This window comes from Salvia miltiorrhiza, chromosome 2 (genome assembly GCF_028751815.1).
Source record: "Salvia miltiorrhiza cultivar Shanhuang (shh) chromosome 2, IMPLAD_Smil_shh, whole genome shotgun sequence".
Lineage (NCBI taxonomy): Eukaryota > Viridiplantae > Streptophyta > Magnoliopsida > Lamiales > Lamiaceae > Salvia > Salvia miltiorrhiza.
In genome coordinates this window covers 27073103-27096565 of record NC_080388.1, presented here as the reverse complement: position 1 = coordinate 27096565, position 23463 = coordinate 27073103, and the positions used below count along the sequence as shown (strand labels likewise).

At 35.6% G+C, this 23463-nt stretch overlaps 2 long non-coding RNA genes across 3 annotated transcripts; one reads left to right on the top strand and one right to left on the bottom strand.

The window, feature by feature from the left end:
* Window positions 1-8443: 8443 nt before the first annotated feature.
* On the bottom strand, window positions 8444-11337 carry LOC131007741 (uncharacterized). The gene is made up of 3 exons (XR_009096248.1): window positions 11207-11337; window positions 9287-9353; window positions 8444-8683 (listed from the first exon to the last, which is right to left on the bottom strand). It is a non-coding gene; the product is annotated as an uncharacterized LOC131007741 (long non-coding RNA).
* Window positions 11338-15983: 4646 nt separating this feature from the next.
* LOC131007724 (uncharacterized) lies at window positions 15984-20802 on the top strand. 2 transcript variants are annotated; one of them, XR_009096226.1, is made up of 3 exons: window positions 15984-18618; window positions 19912-19969; window positions 20571-20802. It is a non-coding gene; the product is annotated as an uncharacterized LOC131007724 (long non-coding RNA). The 2 variants fall into 2 exon arrangements; XR_009096225.1 differs by having other exon boundaries at window positions 19912-20802.
* Window positions 20803-23463: the final 2661 nt, after the last annotated feature.

Genomic DNA, 23463 nt, shown 5'->3' with positions numbered 1-23463 from the left:
AGCCACGAGATTTCAACGCGTGAATCTCACTACGTGAACTCGTCTCTCGACTCAAAACTTAACATCTTGACATCTTTTCAACGCAAACCAAACAATTCAAAATCATCAAAACTCTTTATCAGTAAACTATCATTTATACTCGACACCAATTGTTCGAGTGTCAGATACCAACATTTATGTGCGTTAATCATAACTCTCACAACTCACACCATTTAGTCATATCGTATCATCCATCAAAACAAATATAATCAAGTTGTTTTCTAGAAAGTTTTGCTGTTTTTGTGTCATCTTTAAAAATTCATAACAACCAACTCAATCATCATAAACTCTCATACCAATTGATCTCAAAAACTTCATGAAGTGTAGTTCACTCTAAAAATGGTAGTTAACCAAAAAGGTTAAAGGTTTTTGGAGATATTGCTCTTTTAGTGCAGGCTGTCAAAGATTGACAGTTTCTGCCAATTTTGTTTAGGCCATTAGAAACCAAGGCAAACCTTAATAAAATTCCATCAAATTTAATCATCCAAAACTAAAGGTATCCTTGAAGATTTGGTTAAAATTTCACAAGAGAAAACGTTCATATGATCTGCCAAATAAACAATGAAACTCATACACTTTTACTGTTGGACAAATATGACAGCAGAACAGGGCATTTTTGAAATAATAAACTGCTCTGTTTCAGAGGTCATAAAAATCGAAATCTTATGTTTTTAGAAAAGTATTGAAGTCTAGTTTCGTTTAAAAAAAACGGTGATGCAAAATCCTTCATGGATTAATAGATATAAACGTTTTTGTGAAGTCTACCAATAGTTGACAGATTCTGTCAAGGATTTTTCAAAATATCTTTAAAATAGCAAACATCATCCAAAAGACATGAAATTTTGCAGCAACGAAATACACATATCATAGATAAACATACTAAAATTTCAGAGCCATCAAGCAATGAAAACTCATCGAAACATAAGCTTGAAACTGCTGTAAAATTTTGACAGAATTCCAGTTTTAATTTCGTTCAACAATTATCATCCATAAATTGTAAATCAATTAGCATGCTCATGTGATATCGTAGAACACATATACGCAATAATATTCATTATGCAACGTCTCAAACTTCACGAATTTAAATAATCATACTCTAAAAATTTATATAATTTTCGTGCTTGGAAAAATACGAATTTAATATATATCGATTCTAGCATACCCCTAAGCACAAATATCAAGTCAAAACGATCAAACAAAAATCGAAAGACAAGCTAATATGTGAAAAACGGGGCTGCCCTCATGGGTTTCATAGCTACGGTTCGTTCCGTTCTTACTCCCTTCATTAAACATGCTCAACATCTACCCAAGAACAACATACTAAAATTTCACGACGATCCGACGTCGTTTCAAAATAAAGTCGAGAATCGACGTTTTTCGACGTCGACGAAAATCGAAAAGAAAACCATCAAAACGTAGGTAGAGATCTTACCTACTTAGATACGTGATCGAAAAGATGATCGGCGCTCGTCTCGGTGCTCAAATCGGAGGTCAAAAGCTTGAGCTCAAGCTAAAATGAAAATGGCGTGAACTAGTGTGTGTTTTAGGTGTTGTATGTGTGAGATTAAAGTGTGAGTGGAGTGTTTGGCTATACAGCCGTATAATATGTGTGAGTGAGTGGGGTTGGGTGGTTGGTGGAGTGGTTAGGGTAGGGTAGGTTAGATAGTATATTATCCCACTTAGTCGTTAAATATCTCGTTTCGTCTCGTTTTAACGACTAACTACCCATATTCTTCGTTACTCGTCCTCTTAACTCCTACTCACTTTCATTACACTCGTAATTCTATATAAATATAGAAAACGCAAGCTCGTTCTCGAAATTCTGATAAACAAGCTCGGTTCGTTTATCGAGAAATCACAGTTTACTATTCACTCGTCGTCCAAAAATAAAAACTTTCATTATTGGACTCGTATCGAAAAACTAAGAATATTTCTCGACGACGTGCACGTAAAATTTTGAAAGTCGACAAAAAGACGAAATAGCCGTATTTTACTATTCATCGTCAAAAAGTCAAAAATTTCAAAAACGTCTTAACGGACTCAGATTTCACTTCCGAGTTCATCGTTCTCATTCAAATAATTATCTCGAATTATTCAAATACTCAAACTCAACTACGGATTTAAAATCCCACATCATCCACACATCATCAAAAGAACATCTCAACGTCTTAAAAATAACAAGGGAACTTCATATAACTCATCATCTCTTTACAAAGTAAATCAAACAAGGGATCTAAACCTTAATTACTCAAACTCAAGCAATTAATCACGTAATCAAAAGCCCGGGTATTACATACCCTCCCCCTTAAAATAAATTTCGTCCCGAAATTTGTACCTCTTGTAAATGTTTCGGGTACTTCTCTCACATCTTATCCTCAAGCTCTCTTTCCACTTCTTTCTAAGTATCATATCTCCATTGGACCTTATCCAATGCAATCGACTTATTACTCGATTGCCGAATTTTATGATTTAGCATCATCTAAGGTCTCTCTTCATAACTCAAGTCTGGTTCTAAGATCATTTCTTCTTAGTAAACCACATGGTTTGGGTCGAAAATATGTATCCTCTCAATTGTGACACGTGAAACACGTTATGCACATTTCCAAAGCTAGGTGGCAAAGCCAACCTATACGCTATTGGACCTACCTTTTGCAATATCTCGTAAGGACTTATAACTCTGGGTCTAAGCTGTCCTTTAACTCCAAATCTATTCACCCCCTTTGAGGGTGAAACCTTCAAGAAAACTTTGTCTCTTATCTCGAAACTTTGTCTCACATCTTATAGGTAAACTCAATTAGTGGCAACACATTCTCCCGATTTACTCCTCTATCAAGGATAGTAGTTCCTATAATATCTTCTATCGCCTGTTATGCTAAAATTCATCCTTGTACCCAACTCTTTCTGTAACTCATCCAAAAACGTGATGTAAATTTTTTTTTTCTCTTTCTGAGGTGATCTACACCGGTACTCAATGCAATCTTATAATCTCACGAACGTACAATTGTGATAACTTATCTGGTCCATACGCGATTAGGATCGGTATGAAATGTGCAGATTTTGTTAGTCGATCTACAATCACCCAAATTGCTGTATTTCCTCTTTGACTTTTGGGTAAAGCTGTCACAAAATCCATCGCTATGTGATCCCATTTCCACTCGGGAATCTCCAACGGTTTTAACTTCCCATAGGGTCGTTGGTGTAATGCTTTCACTTGCTGACAAGCTAAGCATCGCTCTACAAACGAAGCTATGTCTCATTTCATTCCGTCCCACAAAAATCTATTTTTTTACAACCTGATACATCTTTGTGCCTCCTGGGTGGGCGGTGTAAGGCGTGTTATGAGTCTCACTCATGATCGTATTCTTAAGTTCATCATCGTGGGGAATGCATCTTCTCCCCTCAAATAAGATAGCATTGTCTGATTTTTTTTTTTTTTTATAACTCTTGAGATCTCCTGCTCTTATCCTTTCTCGTAACTTGTTCATTGTCTCATCTTTCCTTGTGCTTCAATCACCATTTTCCTCAAACTAGGCATCGTCGCAACAATACTTGCTATCGTCCCTGGTGGTTTTATCATCTCTATCCTCATCTTGTCAAAGTCCTTTATAAGCTCATCCTCTCTCGTGAGAATACATCCTAACTTTGACGAGACCTTTCGGCTCAATGCATCGGCTACTACATTGGCCTTGCCAGGGTGATAGTTAATGTCGCAGTTAACATCCTTTACTAATTCGAGCCATCTCATTTGCCTCATGTTAATATCCTTATGCTTGAAAAAGTATTTCAAAGTTTTGTGGTCCGTGAAAATCTCACATCTAACTCCGTAGAGATGATGTCTCCAAATTTTTTTTGGGCATGCACAACGGCTGCAAGCTCTAAATCATGCATTGGATAATTTATCTCGTGGGATCTAAGTTGTCGTGATGCATAGACTATAACTCTTCCTTCTTGCATCAAAACACATCCTAGCCCATTCTTTGACGCATCTGTGTAGATGGTATACTCTTTATCCATTTCCGGGACTAGCAGCACTGGTGCTGTAGTCAATTTCCTTTAAGCTCTTAAAAACTCTCTTTACACTCCTCTTTCCAATTGTACTTAACTTCTTTTCTCGGTCTTGCTATCATGGAAAATCCTTTAATAAACCTCTGATAGTATCCTGCTAAACCTAAAAAGTTGCGAATCTCGTTAGGCGTAGTTGGTGATCTCCACTCATGTACAACTTGTACCTTGACGGGGTCAACTTTAATTCTTTCGGATGATACAATATGTCCTAGAAAAGTTACTTCGTTCAACCAAAACTCGCACTTGGTGAATTTGGCAAAAAGCTTCTCAACTCTTAGCGTTTCCAACATCGTTCTCAAATGTTTTGGCGCTCCTGCTCATTCTTCGAATAGATGAGAATATCATCTATGCTAAGATAAATTTATCCAGTTATTGATGGAACACTCGATTCATGTGATCCATGAAAACTACTGGTGCCTTCGTCAAACCGAATGGCATAACTATGAACTCATAGTGCTCATACCTCATTTGAAAAGTTGTCTTAGGTGTATCCTCCTGTCAAAATTTGAACTAGTGGTATTATGATCTCAAGTCAACTTTCAAGAAAAACTCGCTCCTCGTAATTGATCAAACAAGTCATCTATCCTCGGCAAAGGATATTTGTTCTTGAGTGTCAATTTATTCAGCTCTCGATAATCTATGCACATTCTCAACGTGTCATCCTTCTTTTTGACAAAAAAGACTGGTGCTCCCCACGGGGATACACTACGTCAAATAAAACCTAACTCGAGCAATTCTTGTAGCTGAATCTTCAGCTCTTGTAGCTCCTTAGGCGCCATTCTATAGGGTGCCTTCGACACTGGTGCTGATCCAGGTTCTAGGTCGATAGTGAACTCCAACTGTCTTGTTGGTGGCAATCCTGGTAAGACCTCAGGAAATACATCTCTATATTCCCTTACCACTGCTACATCCTCAAAGTTTTTACTTGATTCTCCTTCATCATTCAAGTAAACTAGGTAAGCTTGTGCTCCTTTCTCCTTTACCAATTTCGACGCCTGAAGTGCCGAAATGATTGGAACTATCTTCTTTCTATCAATGCCGTGAAAACATGTCTGTTCCTTCCCAGGTGGTTGGAAAGTTATCTGTCTCTTCTTACAATCAATCGGGGCAAAGTTCTCTGCTAACCAGTCCATCCTTAGAATAATGTCTACGTTCCACATAGGCATTAAGTGCAAGGTTCTTGTTTTCATCTTTAGTGATCCTAACTCAAACTCTAATTTAGAAATCATGTGAGAAACTGTAGTAGCTCTTCCTACAGGAGTGATTACTCTCAACTTGGGACTAGCTCGTTTTGGTTCGAGTTTGAAGGTAACATGCTTCAAACACTTAAAGAATGCGAGGCTCCTGTATTAAACAGGATTCTAACTGATGCATCCAATAACTTGCCCAATACTACCTTAAAGTCCTGCCTTAAACCGGCACATAAAACTCAGACATCTCATCATCAGTATCCATCTTCTGATGAGCAAATCGTGATAGCTCACAGAATTCTCGGTTATACTCTACAACCGATTTCTTTCCTTGCATCAAACTTCGATAGTCAGCCTCTTGCTGCTTACTGTACTCCTTGGTACATATTTCTCAAGAGTAGCCTTGAATTGTTCTCAGGTGTAGTTTACCAGTTGCTCGGGTGTTAAAGTCCTCTGACGTGCCTCTCACTAGTCTTATACATCAAAAGAATCTACTAGGATAACTCAAAAGTTGTAAGGGTTCAACCCTAGAATGACATCAAAACAAATTGTTCAAGAGACTCAAATGAATGACCAGATGGTAGAATGAAGTAACTACCAGGTCGAACAAAAATGACCTAGAGTAAGAACCCATCTGGCTTTTCAACCGAAAGTTGAAACACATGGGTTTATAAACCCAAAACACGTCTACTGAGATTTGGATCATGCGGACTGGCCAGGTCCAACATAATCACTCCCCAATCACACGGGATATACTATCCCGAACTTGGAAATTCTGTGTCTTCTAAACCCTCAACATACTATACATAACAAAACTTAAGTTCACACCAGCAAGCTAAAAGCTTAAACTCAGGGTCCTATGTTCTAGACTCTTGTTTCGAAAGTTCAATATTTTTCGACTCTCCTCTCATGTTGCGGTGGTGGTGGCGGAGTATTATCCCGCCTATCCTTCACATCACACTCTTGATGACATCTTTGAGGCATTTTTGAAATCACAAAAGGAAAACTCAACTCGACCAACGCTCTAAGCATCCTCAAAACTCAAGTTCAATTTACTAACTCAACTTTAAGGAAACCCTCACGGTCACCTTAACATTCATCTGTAAGGCAATAAGCACTCACGAAATGCTAACAAAAAGACCACTCTGGTCAACCTAATATATCCATCAGTAGAATGCTTCTTTTTAGAGGGCTTACATAAAGGGGTTATTTAAACCCTACAAAAACCATAGTATCTATCGTAATGTCCCTTCTAAATCGACACCATTAATAGTACTATGTCTCGGTCTGGACCTCCTACGGTAATTGCTACCAGTTAACTCATCTAGTTGCTACTTTAGCACACTAGGAACATCCATCTATTTAACATCAGTAGGGTACTAAATTCGCATGCTTATCTATCATCATGTCAAAATCTCAAGTACCAGTATCTCCTAAGTAAGTTATATACATCGCAATGTAATTGCAACTAATCAAAAACGAGGGTGTACCGCGCATACTCTCAAGATCATCCTTAGCTCTAGCCTACATCGACTTCTCTTCTCATCCTCATCAACTCTAGCCCTCCTCGGCTACTTCTCATCCTCATTATCGTTTATCATTTTATCATCTTTGGTAACTGATACTCAAGGATCGACTCGATATCTACTACACTCTTCTAGAGTCCCTGGTAGAAAACAGGCATCCGGTCAGTAGATCCGCATAGAAAAATCTAGATATCTGTAACAAATCCCATCTCATGTGGGTCCAGCGCTCAAGACGACATGTCTCATCATATTGAGAGGCTTTCTTCCTTGCTCAATCCTACCACTCGATTGGTAGCACGGGGACTAGGTGCACGATGCCATCCAGTCTAGTAACAACCATAAGGCTTTCATCCTTTCATAGTCTATGAACATGTGTTTGAAAATCTGCTAGGGTATCTCTGTACCACATACTGTACGCCTCGTCCTCGTATCCGATCTTTCCTGAGTTCGATCTCACAACAGTCCACTTTCGTGCAGTGCCAACAGTCCTGGCCAACCTATAAGGAGAACTTAAAGGTGACTCTAGGAACTAACTCTACTTGGCTCCAGCAACAGAAATAAACAAAACATAACTTAGCAAAACTCCTATTAAGTAGTACTGTTATCTTAAAACTCAAGCTCAAAATATCTAAATTCTCATCTCGTCCCATCTTTACTTAGTAGGGAATCTCTCTAAACAATGATATTAGATCCCTTAATCTAAATCATCGTGACTCAGTAAGACAACTCAACAATTCTCTCTCAAAGCCATCTCCAAAGACTATGGCTCATGATACCTCCTCAAGTACCATTAAGGTTGCGTGAGCAAAACTCGCGTCACCAAACAACTCAACATATCGTACAATATCTCATTGCAGCATGCTAATAACTCATCATTAATCATGTTATTATACTCAAGCTCATAACTCAAACTCATAATTCAAACCAACAAGTACTTAAAGCAATTGCTAATTCTCTCAAGCTTTAGCTCTAAGTTCTCATTTCATCCTTCTACTTAGTAAAAAAAAAATCTCTCTTAACAATGACATTAGATTCCTTCATCTAAATCATCGTGACTTATCACAACTGCTCAAACAATTCTCATCACAAAACATCTCAAATACATCACATCATAACTCATAATTATGCATCCTCAATCATATAACATCATATGATATAAACGCTCTCATGATTCATCATGTAACATCAACATATGCTCTTACAACATAATAACTCATTATTAATCATGTTGTCATCCTCAAACTCAAACTATGCACCTTTAAAGTGTAACATCATAACTCATCATATAACCTCAACATCATGCTCTTCAAAATTTAACGTCAAATAAACTTTGAAATTTTACATACCTCGTTGAGCCTGGTGTGATGGTGCGCTGAGCTCACGGTTGTTAATAACTATTAGTCTAGTGACTCATTCTAGACTAAACTCAAGACTTCTAATTCAGAACTTTCCTTCGCTCTGATACCACTCTGTCACAGCCCGCCCTAACTAGGGATAGTTAGGCCGAGTGATCCACGACTAGGGATGGGGTTAAAGAAAAAGGGGAAGAAAAGGGGCGTCATTTATAGCCGTAAAACTTACTCATCTTAATTAAACTCGTCATTTTTATTCATTAATACTCAATTGAAAACAGTCTATGAAAGACTGCATAAAAGTTAATTAATATCATTAATCAAGTTATACATCGTATGAAACCATTCTCTTAAGACTCAAAGTATGACATAACATACTATAACATCAACAACATCTTGCAGCGGAAAGTAGCTAGACATATGTATGAAGACATATTCTAGACAGGTTAACTATTTATTAACAACCCTGGAGACTCCGCTCATTGCAGCACCATCATCACATCAGCTCAACCTGCACATTTAGAAAACATATGCAGGGCTGAGTACAAAAGCACTCAGTGGGCACGTATGCCTAGGTATAAAAATACATGCTTCAAAACTGTAAATTGTCATGCCATCATAAACAGTACAACAAGGGAGTTTTTCGCTAAAAAGGCCCAAGCTTACTAAGTTCATTTGTGATTCTTAAAGTTCGTCTGATCAGACTAAGTTCTTTTGTAATCTATCATATCTGAAACTGTGTGCCGGAGAGGTGGCCACCTCTCACGGTCACTTGACCGGCCAACCCGCTAGATGACTCACGGTCACTGGTGTACACTAGTCCTGGCAGGATAGCTATCAACTGCTCAGGACCCGAATTCGATTGCATCATTGGCAAAGCCAAAGCAGATAGATATCATACTAAAATTTAAACATTTTATGGCAAGACAATACTTGAAATAACTTTAACTCAAAGATTTTGTCATGAAATAACTTGCTCAAAGGTAGCATTAAACTCGTTTGATAGATATATAAAACTGAAATTAACAGTTAAATCATCTTATGCATTCATTCGTATAAGAGGCCTACGACAAGCAGGGGATCTCTATATACGTATAGTAAAAGTAATGCCCACCTCGTTGTGTCTCTGTATCAATGAGTAACGTCACTCTCTCCCTCAAGTCGTTACTTCCCAAAAGGACCTTCATCGTTATGAAGAATTGGTGAGAAGTTATAAAAGAAACCTCGATTAATAATCTAATCTCTTTTATAAAACATTAGTATCTCTAATGTTCATCTCTCTTGATTGTTAATCAATATAACAATTATTATCTCTCGTCATTACTCATTAATTATAACATCCTTATGTTATAATTAGCAGCGCTTCAATTAAAAGAAATATTTAACACATCGAAAAGTCCACTTTCTTAGCAGATCTATTCGCTCTCATCTCGTCTAATTATCCGATTAGAAAGTTAAACTTTCCATTAGGCATGTATTTGAGTCACGAGTCAACAAGAATTGACTATGCTCAAATTCTAATTTCACTAAAAATTTCGGCATGACCTATTCATATATAATGTCAGCCACGAGATTTCAACGCGTGAATCTCACTACGTGAACTCGTCTCTCGACTCAAAACTTAACATCTTGACATCTTTTCAACGCAAACCAAACAATTCAAAATCATCAAAACTCTTTATCAGTAAACTATCATTTATACTCGACACCAATTGTTCGAGTGTCAGATACCAACATTTATGTGCGTTAATCATAACTCTCACAACTCACACCATTTAGTCATATCGTATCATCCATCAAAACAAATATAATCAAGTTGTTTTCTAGAAAGTTTTGCTGTTTTTGTGTCATCTTTAAAAATTCATAACAACCAACTCAATCATCATAAACTCTCATACCAATTGATCTCAAAAACTTCATGAAGTGTAGTTCACTCTAAAAATGGTAGTTAACCAAAAAGGTTAAAGGTTTTTGGAGATATTGCTCTTTTAGTGCAGGCTGTCAAAGATTGACAGTTTCTGCCAATTTTGTTTAGGCCATTAGAAACCAAGGCAAACCTTAATAAAATTCCATCAAATTTAATCATCCAAAACTAAAGGTATCCTTGAAGATTTGGTTAAAATTTCACAAGAGAAAACGTTCATATGATCTGCCAAATAAACAATGAAACTCATACACTTTTACTGTTGGACAAATATGACAGCAGAACAGGGCATTTTTGAAATAATAAACTGCTCTGTTTCAGAGGTCATAAAAATCGAAATCTTATGTTTTTAGAAAAGTATTGAAGTCTAGTTTCGTTTAAAAAAAACGGTGATGCAAAATCCTTCATGGATTAATAGATATAAACGTTTTTGTGAAGTCTACCAATAGTTGACAGATTCTGTCAAGGATTTTTCAAAATATCTTTAAAATAGCAAACATCATCCAAAAGACATGAAATTTTGCAGCAACGAAATACACATATCATAGATAAACATACTAAAATTTCAGAGCCATCAAGCAATGAAAACTCATCGAAACATAAGCTTGAAACTGCTGTAAAATTTTGACAGAATTCCAGTTTTAATTTCGTTCAACAATTATCATCCATAAATTGTAAATCAATTAGCATGCTCATGTGATATCGTAGAACACATATACGCAATAATATTCATTATGCAACGTCTCAAACTTCACGAATTTAAATAATCATACTCTAAAAATTTATATAATTTTCGTGCTTGGAAAAATACGAATTTAATATATATCGATTCTAGCATACCCCTAAGCACAAATATCAAGTCAAAACGATCAAACAAAAATCGAAAGACAAGCTAATATGTGAAAAACGGGGCTGCCCTCATGGGTTTCATAGCTACGGTTCGTTCCGTTCTTACTCCCTTCATTAAACATGCTCAACATCTACCCAAGAACAACATACTAAAATTTCACGACGATCCGACGTCGTTTCAAAATAAAGTCGAGAATCGACGTTTTTCGACGTCGACGAAAATCGAAAAGAAAACCATCAAAACGTAGGTAGAGATCTTACCTACTTAGATACGTGATCGAAAAGATGATCGGCGCTCGTCTCGGTGCTCAAATCGGAGGTCAAAAGCTTGAGCTCAAGCTAAAATGAAAATGGCGTGAACTAGTGTGTGTTTTAGGTGTTGTATGTGTGAGATTAAAGTGTGAGTGGAGTGTTTGGCTATACAGCCGTATAATATGTGTGAGTGAGTGGGGTTGGGTGGTTGGTGGAGTGGTTAGGGTAGGGTAGGTTAGATAGTATATTATCCCACTTAGTCGTTAAATATCTCGTTTCGTCTCGTTTTAACGACTAACTACCCATATTCTTCGTTACTCGTCCTCTTAACTCCTACTCACTTTCATTACACTCGTAATTCTATATAAATATAGAAAACGCAAGCTCGTTCTCGAAATTCTGATAAACAAGCTCGGTTCGTTTATCGAGAAATCACAGTTTACTATTCACTCGTCGTCCAAAAATAAAAACTTTCATTATTGGACTCGTATCGAAAAACTAAGAATATTTCTCGACGACGTGCACGTAAAATTTTGAAAGTCGACAAAAAGACGAAATAGCCGTATTTTACTATTCATCGTCAAAAAGTCAAAAATTTCAAAAACGTCTTAACGGACTCAGATTTCACTTCCGAGTTCATCGTTCTCATTCAAATAATTATCTCGAATTATTCAAATACTCAAACTCAACTACGGATTTAAAATCCCACATCATCCACACATCATCAAAAGAACATCTCAACGTCTTAAAAATAACAAGGGAACTTCATATAACTCATCATCTCTTTACAAAGTAAATCAAACAAGGGATCTAAACCTTAATTACTCAAACTCAAGCAATTAATCACGTAATCAAAAGCCCGGGTATTACAATATACATACCTTAACCTATCAAGGACATCGCCTCACTTAGAACGTCTTGGATTAGGCATTTAGTTTTTAGTAGCCGGAGTGAGAGCATTGACTAAGGTCATTCCATGACTTAGGATTACGTATGGTGACGCATACCCTGTAAAGATGCTCAGAGGAGCAAAATCTATTTCCTTATTGAAGGCGTGATGATTCAGAAGGTCTTTTGCAATGACACGGAAGAGTGCTTCAAATTATATGGTTGCATTTCAAGCGCTATGTGAAGGAACACTAAGTACTAGAAGTACTACATTTAAAATCATGTAGTGAAAGATTGTTGAGTAAGGTTGAGCCTACCTTATTTCGCCTATAGAAGATGTTTAGGGATTGCATTAAATTAGGAGGCAGACTCTAAGTTTGAGAAGCTCTAGAATATTGTCAAGGACATGTTCAAGATGTTTAAATGAAAGTGGTGATTTTAGACCAAGTATACCTTTTGCAGCCAATGAACAAGAGTTACCAAGTTCGGAAAAGTATTTCCGAGTGACTGAGAAGTAGTTGTGTCGGACCTGGCCAGTCCACATGGCCAAAATCTCAGTAGTCGTCATATATGGGTCTTTAAACCTATATATTTTAAACCTTCATCTGAAAAGCCAAACGGGTTCAGACTATTAGGTCATTTTGCTTCGACCTTTCAGTCAATTCATTTCTACCCTATGGTTATTCATTTTCAATTGTTTGGCAAATTATTGAAACACTTTGTCTAATTGCCATTTGTGATTTGAATCATTGTGATCTACTAACTGTTGGTAGATTTTTTGTGACCAAGGATAAACAGATACTCATCAGATTAAATCAGTCAAACACGTATGCTTCAACCCAAGGGTCAAGCACGTAATGCATCAGACAATCTCTTGTGCATTTAGTAGGACATTATTTGTGTATTTCGAAAACGACGATCATTTCGATGCTTTTGTATGCCCTATGTTGGCTTAGTTATTTTGACTAGTATTAGTACGGAAACGCTGGTTCATAGGGCATTTCGGAACTGAGCCCTTTCATGATGACCTTGCAAGATAGCCAGTTCATCATGTATAATGCTTGGATAGATCACCATATCTATATTCAAATGTTGATGAAATAGTCCTCATTGATATTAATTTTCCCGTGTCTATGTAGCAACCCTATCAGTCTTTTGCGGCAAGTCACTTCCGCTATGTTATTTATATACTTTCATGAGAAAGAGTGTGAGCAAGATTTGAGAATCAAGAAATGGTTTACAGAAGTGATGATATACAACTGTATGTTTTGATGATTGTATGTCGACTCATTAGTATGCCACCAAAACAAGGGCATCCAAGAAGAGGGAGAAGAATTCCCTAAGGTAATGAAGGTACTAGGGCTAGGAAAAAAAAAAAAAAAAAAAAAAAACATAGCCCCATCACCCATATAACTAGAACATAGAATAGATGAACTATTTCACGACAAAACTCACCTGCCTTCAGTAGGACATGAGATCCAGCAAAAGCTGAGACTTGGGTAAGAGCTATTGAGTGCATTTTCAATTTCATTTGCGTTTTACAGACCAGGAAGGAAAGCACAGAGAAAAATGATGACAGTTGAACAATTAGAAAATTTTACGCGGGATCATTCTAAACAGAAATATATGATAAGTATATACCCCAAAGCTATCGCAAGAAGAAGAAAAGTGGATTTTACAATCTAAAGTAGGGAATAATGACCGTTACTCAATACGATAGGATGTTCTGTGATATGTCGAGAGAAAGACCAGTAACGACGCCTATGCCAACACCTTCACAGGCACAAACTCAGAACATTTGAGGAAGAAGAAAAGAGGACAACAGTAACAGTTGTCAAGCGAAAAAGACACCATGGCAGGGGCAATCATCCCAGCAATAAGGCTACAAAAGCCAAAAGGGTACTCCTAGACAGATAGGAGATAACCAACAAAGAATCTTGCCCTGCCCAAATTGTAACAAGAACCATGGTAGATGCTGCAATAATGGAAGAGTGGAAGTGAAGGTTGTTACACAGTAGCCAGAAGGGCATTATGCAAACCGTTGTTTAAATAAGGAACAAGGGACGGGTCTATGCTGAACTTGCTTGTCCAGGCTCCGTATCTGCAAGCAATCCATGTTTTGCCCCACCACACCAAGAGTAGTAACCACGCCAACAACAACAACAACAATAACACATGTGTGCTTGAGCTTAAAGCTGAGCATAAATTCACTCACAAAGTCATGGTGAATAACTCGTATGTTATACCGATGGGAGACATTGATGTAATCTTAGGAGTGGATTAGCTAACTGTGAACCAAACTACCATCATTTGCAACAAAAGACAAATTTCTTTTCGACCCTTGGAAATGAACTGACACTTTTCCATGGAATTAGCATGAGCAAGAGGAAGGCAATCATCTCCACCCTCGACGCAATAAAGATGATAAGGAAAGAATATTCGGACTACCTTGTGTATTTTTCATGGAGAACAAAGAACCGAGAAAAGCATCAGAGATGTGACCATCGAATGAGAATTTCTTGATGTTTCCTTAATATCTCGCCGATGTGCAACCATTCTTTTCGAAAGAGGAAAATTGGCACATTGAGAATGTGTATAAACTATAAAGAGTTGAACAAGGAGACATTCAAGAACAAGTACCCTTGTCGAGGATAAATGACCTATTCGATCAGGTCAGAGGAGTGACTGTATTCTTAAAGATAGACCTAAGGATTGGGTATCATCAACTAAAGTTTTGGTCAAAGGATGTACCTAAGATGGCCTTCCGAATTAGATATAGCCATTATGAGTTCGTAGTGGTGTCATTCGGATTGACTAATGCACCAGTCGTGTTCATGGATCTCATAAACCGAGTGTTTCATCTATCCTTAGACAAATTTGACATAATTTTCAGAGATGATGTTTTGATCTACTCGAAAAACAAGAAAGACCATGAGAAACACTTGAGAATTGTCTTAAAAACGTTGTAAACATAGCGTCTCTATGCCAAGTCCAACGAATGCGAATTTTGGCTCAATGAAGTCACATTTTTGGGACATATTATCTCATGAGAAGGGATCAGAGTGGGTCCTGACAACAACAAGTTGTACACAAATAGTGATCGCCTACTAACCACTGCAACAAATTTATATTGCAACTTTGCAAGAAAGTTATTAATATTGCAATTTTGCAAGAAACTAGTATTTGGAGAAGTTTACATGTTTACAAGTGGGTGAATATGAATAACATGGTCTATTTATGAGTATCCTCTACTAATATGAACTTCTTGAACGGATAAAGTGTTGTTCATATTTTAATACTTGTATCTTGATATGTGGGGGATTTTCATTTGTTGCATAGCAATGAAAATCTTTTAGATGATGGTGTGTACGTATATCTATACATTGGATGGATGTAGATATAGACAGTTTGATGACACAGTAGCGAGTTATGTCAGTGGCACTGTAACCTAGTACTAGTAAGTGACGTTATACAGTTACTGCATCACAATTAGTACGTACTAAGATCATTTTTGCAACGTATATTCTCATCTTTTGTATGAGAAATCAATGAGGCAAATTTTCCCATGCTATGAAATGATCAAAGTAGTCATTTACTAGGCCGTTGAGCTTTAATTGCTTAGATGGTTGAATTTTTGTGTATAAGTTTTATAACTTAGTTGATTTATAGCTAATTAGCAGCGATTGCTTTACTGATGGGATGAAAGCTCGATTTTGAGAATTTTGTGTATTTACTCGGCATGATGTCTCAAAGAAGCAATGAAAATCTGCTATCCGCCATGTGAATAATTTAAAGAACTACTCGTCCCCATCAACTTGAAAGAAGAATAGCAGAAGTTTTTCATTGTCAAAATCCCTTTATTGCGAGTTAAGCGGTAGAGTTAGAGTTCAAAGAAGCAGTAGAGTTTTGCGAGTTTCGCTTGCTTAGATACAATGATCAAGAGCGCCTTCTTGTATGTTATTTCAACTACAAGGATCGACTTATTAGTGGGAGACGAAGCAGAAGATATATACCCTCGAGCGATTAGAGAATCTTATTTGGGGCCAGTTCACAGAAATTTTTATGAAGAATATGTTTTCATAAGTCGTCGTCAGCAAAAAGGAGACGTAATTTAACAATTTAAAGCAAGGAAAGAAGACCATGGTTGAATATGATTGAGAATTATGTGACATATCTCGATATGCGCCTTAGAAGGTTGACACATATAGTAGTTGTAACTTCTCATAGAGTTTTGATGTAGTGCCCTTGCTTGTTGGCTAGCCAAACATTCCTTCAACTAATGAAGATATATCTCATTTCCATTTCTTCCCACCAAACTTTTGTTTGAGATCTTGATATAATTTAGTGCTTCTTTGGTGGGCACTATATAGCGTATCATGAGCTTTACTCTCAACCGTTCAGTATTGGGTACACAACTTTTCTCAAACATGATAGCAGTACCCCTAGCTTTTGGGCAAGTATTGATCTCTTCTATCATAATCCTTACCCGTAATTTTTCTAACTTTTCATATTTCCTTTGTATTGTAACAATTCTGATTCTCAAATCAGGAGTTACTGTTGAAATTGCAATTACAGCTTCTATGGTTTGTGGTGGTAAAACCACATCTAAATTCAACCTTTCGAATTCCTTGATCAATTTTCTTCATGGGTAAGGAGAAATCCTTAGTTAACTTGAGTTTTTCTACTCAAGGCATCCACTACTATATTCGCTTTGCGTGGGTGACAAATTATTCTACAATCATAGTCCCTTATTAATTCGAGCTATATTCTTTGCCTTATACTTAGATCTTAATGCTCGAATAAGTATTTTAAACTTTTATGAGGTGTATCAATTCCACATCTCGTTTCATAATACTATTGTTGCTAGCTCCAAGTTATGTTGAGCAATTCAGTTCTTGCGGTCTAAATTTTCATGACCCATTAACAATAACTCTTTCACTTTGCAACAATGCATAACCAAGTCCATCTTTGATGCAGAGGACCGATTTTATATGGTCTTTCAACTTTGAGAATTCGGCCATATTTTAAAATAGCCTTTCATCCAACAATAGATGAGCAATTTGAGAGAAATCTTTAAACCTTGGAAGATGTGATATAGATTATTGTACTAGAGCGAAGAAGCGGCGGCTTTAGCAGAAGGGACGCTGGCAATCGTGGGTGAATCCGGGTTCCAAAACTCTCTTTTCAAAAATGATTTGTCTTTTCCCTAGCACGGTAGGAGTGAATTCCCCGCCTACAGAGGGCAGGAGACGACCATCTCAAGGTGCATCATGCGTACTCAGAAGCCGCATTATGCACTAGATCGAAGGATGAATTGGGAAAAAGCTTTTGCTATTCATTGAATTTGCCTACAATAATAATTTTTGGGCAACAATTGATATGACACCATGTGGAGCTTATTGTGGAAAGAAATATTGATCTCCACTCTATTGACATGAGGTAAGTGAAAGAAAAGTGACAGGACCTGATGCGGTTGAATAAATGATTACGCTTATCCGACAAAATCGACAACTGCTCAAGGAACCTCAAGAGCAACATAAACTTTTTGTAGAGGATGAAGTTTTTCTCAATGTTCCGCATTCCAAGAGTGCACAAGATCGATGTGAAAAACAAGTATCTAGAATTATTTTCTAACGTAGTCAAATTTCGAGGACGAAATTTCTTTAAGGGGGAAAGGATGTAACACCCGGCTTTTTCACTACAGTATATATTATTAATATTATTTCCTATTTTCTATTATCTAAAAGAAGAAAGAGAAGTAGAATCACAGAGATGAGATGAGATATTATTAAAATATCGTGAGCTTTTAATTTGCATCCTTTATTAATTTTATTCTTTGAAGCAAGTTTATAATTCCTAGTTAAAGGGATTATTTTATTATTTTCAGAGATGAGATTGGTGATAAATAAGAAATATTATTAGTCGACTTATCGCTCGACTAATCGAAGTGACGGATGTTATTTAATTATTTATCTATGAGCTTTTTATTTTAATAGTGATGATTTAATATTAAGTCATGAATTTGAGATCATATTTGAGATAGCAAGAATTTTATTTTAGCAAATTCATTTCCTAATTTTAGGAATGAATTTATTTGGGATTTTATCTCACAAGAAATTTGAGTTAAAGTAACCTTTGAAGTTTTATTTATTTATTTTAAAATTTTCTATTTCACTTGTGTCTATGGATTTTGGTTTGATATATGCACAAGGAGTAATATGGAGTGGATTTTATAACATTTTCCTTAAAACTTTATTAATAAAATAGCATGTATATCTAGTTTTTGGATTAGAACAAGAAAAAGCTTATGGGAGAAGTCATTACTTTCTTTATCCTTATCTTCCCTACGACTTTCCCTTTCATGCGTATAATCTCCATTCTTCTTTTACTTCAAGAAAACATGAAAACCTACTTTTCATTTTAGTTCCTTGCTCAGACGCTATTTTCTCCCACTTGTTCTTTCATTTCTTTTGTTGTTTCCTCACCAAGCTTTCGGAACAATTGAATCCTCTTATAATCATCCAAGAGTACAGGTACGAATTTTTATAGTCAAGTATTCTATTCACAATAGAAATTAGAGAAAACAATAATTCTCTTATCTACTCTGTTTGTTTTGTTTCGAAAGTGGGGGCTGGAAGGATAGGCTTCATATTCATATTTTATCTTAATTTCTCTATGCTTTCAATTAGAGACTGATTAGAATTTAGTGATAGGATGAAAACAATCAAAGCTAGATAAAACCCCCAATTGTCGATTCCCTCAAGAACCCTAGAATTCCATCTTCTTAATTTCCATCAATTGGCTGCGTATATATATTTATATGTTTGTGAGGGAATCATTGAGATTTATTTGAGTTTTTATTTGCAAGAAATCATAATTTTCTAATAGTTTAGTTTCAATGGATGTGGGAATTCTTGATATAAGATAGCTACATGTTTGATGCTTGTGTAATTGTACTCTTTGAGTTGTAAAATGAGATCATACGATAGTAATTGGGGGATATCAAGCATGCTACTATATGTTGATGTGTTAAACATGAATTAAGTTTAAGCTAAAGCATGCTAATGTGTATTAGGATGATGTATTTGAGATCCTATAGCTTTTATTTGAGAAAAATATGAGTGATATGTCAATGAGCATTGCTGTCAGTTTTCGGGTTGGACAGAACAGTATGTTTCGGGGTACTTTTGATGATGTTTCCGTAGTCCAAATAACTTGAAATTTTTATTGTAATAACTTCATCATGTGTAGTCGTTCTCTGCAAAATTTCAGCTAAATCCGAGACCATTAGATATGCTAATTTATTTTCTGAAATGTACTGCGCGAAGCAGCGAAGTTCGGTGGCAGATTTTGCCTTTTGTGATATAACTTCTCATACACTTAATGTATTGTATTTTTGTAACTTTCTAATAAAAATAGACTTTGAGAGATTTCTAAAAATGTAAAGCTTGTATTTTTCTTTAAAGAGGTTGATTTTATATGATATTTCAAAGTTGAGATTCATATATAAATACATGTTTGAGATTTCTTACTTGGGATAGTTATGAATAGAATTATGCTAAGTGATTGATGTTTTAGTTATTAATTGTAAGCTAATCTATATAGAATGGATTAGTCTACTCTTAAGTTTTTTTCAACTTGAGATATCCCAAGAGATATGATGTTATTGTTTGCTTTTAGTTAGTGAAGTCCATATAAGTAGATTACTTAGATTAGAGGAAGCAACCCTAAAGTTTCAAGAGATATAAGTTTCAATTAGAAATTCTTTTCTATTTATTTCTTGTCTATCTATACAATCTTACCTTGGGAACCTCATTATAATGAAGGTTCGAGTGGCTTTATAAAGTAAACAAGCAAGGATCTCTACTTCATTAAGCATACCAGGTGGGCATTACTTTTACTATACGTATATAGAGATCCCCTGCGTGTCGTAGGCCTCTTATACGAATGAATGCATGAGATGATTTAACTGTTAATTTCAGTTTTATATATATCTATCAAATGAGTTTAATGTTACATTTGAGCAAGTTATTTCGTTACAAAATATTTGAGTTAAAGTTATTTCAAGTATTGTCTTGCCATAAAATGTTTAAATTTTAGTATGATATCTATCTGCTTTGGCTTTGCCAATGATGCAATCGAATTCGGGTCCTGAGCAGTTGATAGCTATCCTGCCAGGGCTAGTGTACACCAATGACCGTGAGTCATCTAGCGGGTTGGCCGGTCAAGTGACCGTGAGAGGTGGCCACCTCTCCGGCACACAGTTCCAGATATGATAGATTACAAGAGAACTTAGTCTGCAGACCAACTTTAAGAATCACAAATGGATTTAGTAAGCTTGGGCCTTTTAGCGAAAAACTCCCTTGCTGTACTGTTTATGATGGCATGACAATTTACAGTTTTGAAGCATGTATTTTTATACTTAGGCATACGTGCCCACTGAGTACTTTTGTACTCAGCCCTGCATATATTTCTAAATGTGCAGGTTGAGCAATGGCTGATGAAGATGAAGTGATGAGCGGAGCTTTTGTCATAAGTTTAATAAATGGACTCTTGGATACATGTCTTCATACATGTAATCAGATTATGTTATTCCGCTGCATACTCTCAAGTAATATGTCTTTAAGCTAAGTCGGGTTCATCCGAACTTACGAGTTAATCGAGTCCTTGCGACTAAACAACAGTTATCTTATGATTGTCCCTCCTTAACAATGATTTGATTTCGAGCCTTCATTATTTATTCACCCCTTTCTATTCCCGCTTCTAATTTCCCTCCCTTAGTCATGGTTTCCCCGACTTAATTATCCTTAATTAGGTCCGGTCGTGACACCCCACCCCACCCCTGAACCCTCCCCCCCCCCTCAATTTTTTTTTTTTATTTTTTCAAAAACTGATTTTCTGACCACTGACCCACCCCCACCCACCCCCCCCCCCCCCCCCCCTCCCAAATTTTTTTTTGAAAAACTGATTTTCTGACCATTGAACTGAATTTCTGAAATGCATATACTTTCACACAAAAATGCATTACATTTTTTGAAAAAAATTAATTTTTTTTGGCTGGAAATAATTAACCACAAATAATTATTTTTGCAAATACATTTTTTTAAATCCTAAACATTAAACCCTAAATACTAAACACTAAACTCTAAACATCATTAAACCCGAAACACTAAAACCAAAACCCTAAAATAAATACAAAACAAAACCTATATATACACTAAAACACTACACACTAAAACCTAAAACACTAAAATCTAAACATCATTAAACCCTAAATACTAAAACCCAAACCATAAAATAAATACTAAACACTAAAACCTATACACTAAAACACTACACACTAAACCCTAAAAACTAAACCCTAAACACTAAACATCATTAAACCCTAAACACTAAAACCAAAACCCTAAAATAAATACTAAACCCTAAACACTAAACATCATTAAACCCTAAACACTAAAACCAAAACCCTAAAATAAATACTAAACACTAAAACCTAAAAATTAAACCCTAAACACTAAAACACTAAAATCTAAACATCATTAAACCCTAAATACTAAAACCCAAACCCTAAAATAAATACTAAACAATAAAACCTATACACTAAAACACTACACACTAAACCCTAAAAACTAAACCCTAAACACTAAAAACCTAAACACTAAACCCTAAACCCTATACCCTAAAATAAAATATTATAAAATGTGTGTATATAAAAAAGACTAAATACTAAAACCCAAACCATAAAATAAATACTAAACACTAAAACCTATACACTAAAACACTACACACTAAACCCTAAAAACTAAACCCTAAACACTAAACCCTAAACACTAAACATCATTAAACCCTAAACACGAAAACCAAAACCCAAAAATAAATACTAAACACTAAAACCTAAAAACTAAACCTTAAACACTAAAACGCTAAAATCTAAACATCATTAAACCCTAAATACTAAAACCCAAACCCTAACATAAATACTAAACACTAAAACACTACACACTAAACCCTAAACACTAAAAATCTAAACACTAAAAACCTAAACACTAAAAACCATAAACCCTATACCCTAAAATAAAATATTATAGAACGTGTGTATATAAAAGAGAAGAATGCATAATCAAGAACAATAAAATGCATATACTGTTAAATATAAATGCATAAAACATTAACTACAAATAATTATTTTTGCAAATACATTTTTTTAAAAAAACCCTAAATACTAAATACTAAAACACTAAACTCTAAACAACCAAAACCCTAAAATAAATACTAAACACTAAAACCTATATACACTAAAACACTACACACTAAAACCTAAAAACTAAACCTTAAACACTAAAACACTAAAATCTAAACATCATTAAATCCTAAATACTAAAACCCAAACCCTAAAATAAATACTAAACACTAAAACCTATACACTAATTAAACCCCTAAAAACTAAACTCTAAACACTAAACCTTAAACACTAAATCCTAAACACTAAAAACCTAAACACTAAACCCTAAACCATATACCCTAAAATAAAATATTATAAAACGTGTGTAAAAAAATATAAATGCAAAAATCAGTTTTTGAAAAAAAAAATTGGCTTGGGGGAGGGTCAGCGGTCAGAAAATCAGTTTTTGAAAAAAAAATGGGGGGTGGGTGGGGCAGGGGTGGGGTGCCGGAAAATACCAGATTTATTAAAATGAAATGCATTTTTGTACTCCCTCCGTCCCGGCCAAGACGCTACATTTGCTTTTCGGCACGGGATTTAAAGAGTTGTAGATTAATGTTTTAAGTGTGTAATAATAAAGTGATAAAGTAGGAGAGAGAAAATAATAAAGTGATAAAGTAAGAAAGAGAATGTAATAAAGTGATAAAGTATGAGAGATGAGGTAATAAAGAAATACTTAATTAGTGTTAATTAAGTGTTTAAAATTCCTTATTTTTGTCAAATATAGAAATGTAGCATCTTCGTTGGGACGACCCAAAAAGGAATATGTAGCATCTTGAGTGAGACGGAGGGAGGATAATTTAATGCATTTTTATGTGAAAACTTTATGCATTTTCGTTTGATTTTATATGCATGTGAAACATGCCTATTTTTGGGGGGTGGTAATGGGGAGGGTTGGGGGATGGTGTGGGGTAGGTTGGGGGGGTGGTATGGGGTGGGGTGGTGAAAATACCAAAACTGTAAAAATCAAATGCATTTTTCTGTTCAAAGTTATGCATGCATTTCATGTTAAAACTTTATGTATATTCGTGTGAGACTTTATGCATCTAAAATATATCTATTTTGAGAAAATCTAAAAAATATATATTTTTTTTAATTTTTAATTTCAAAAATTATATTTCAATTTTACCCCTCTCCAGATTTTGTCTTGGAT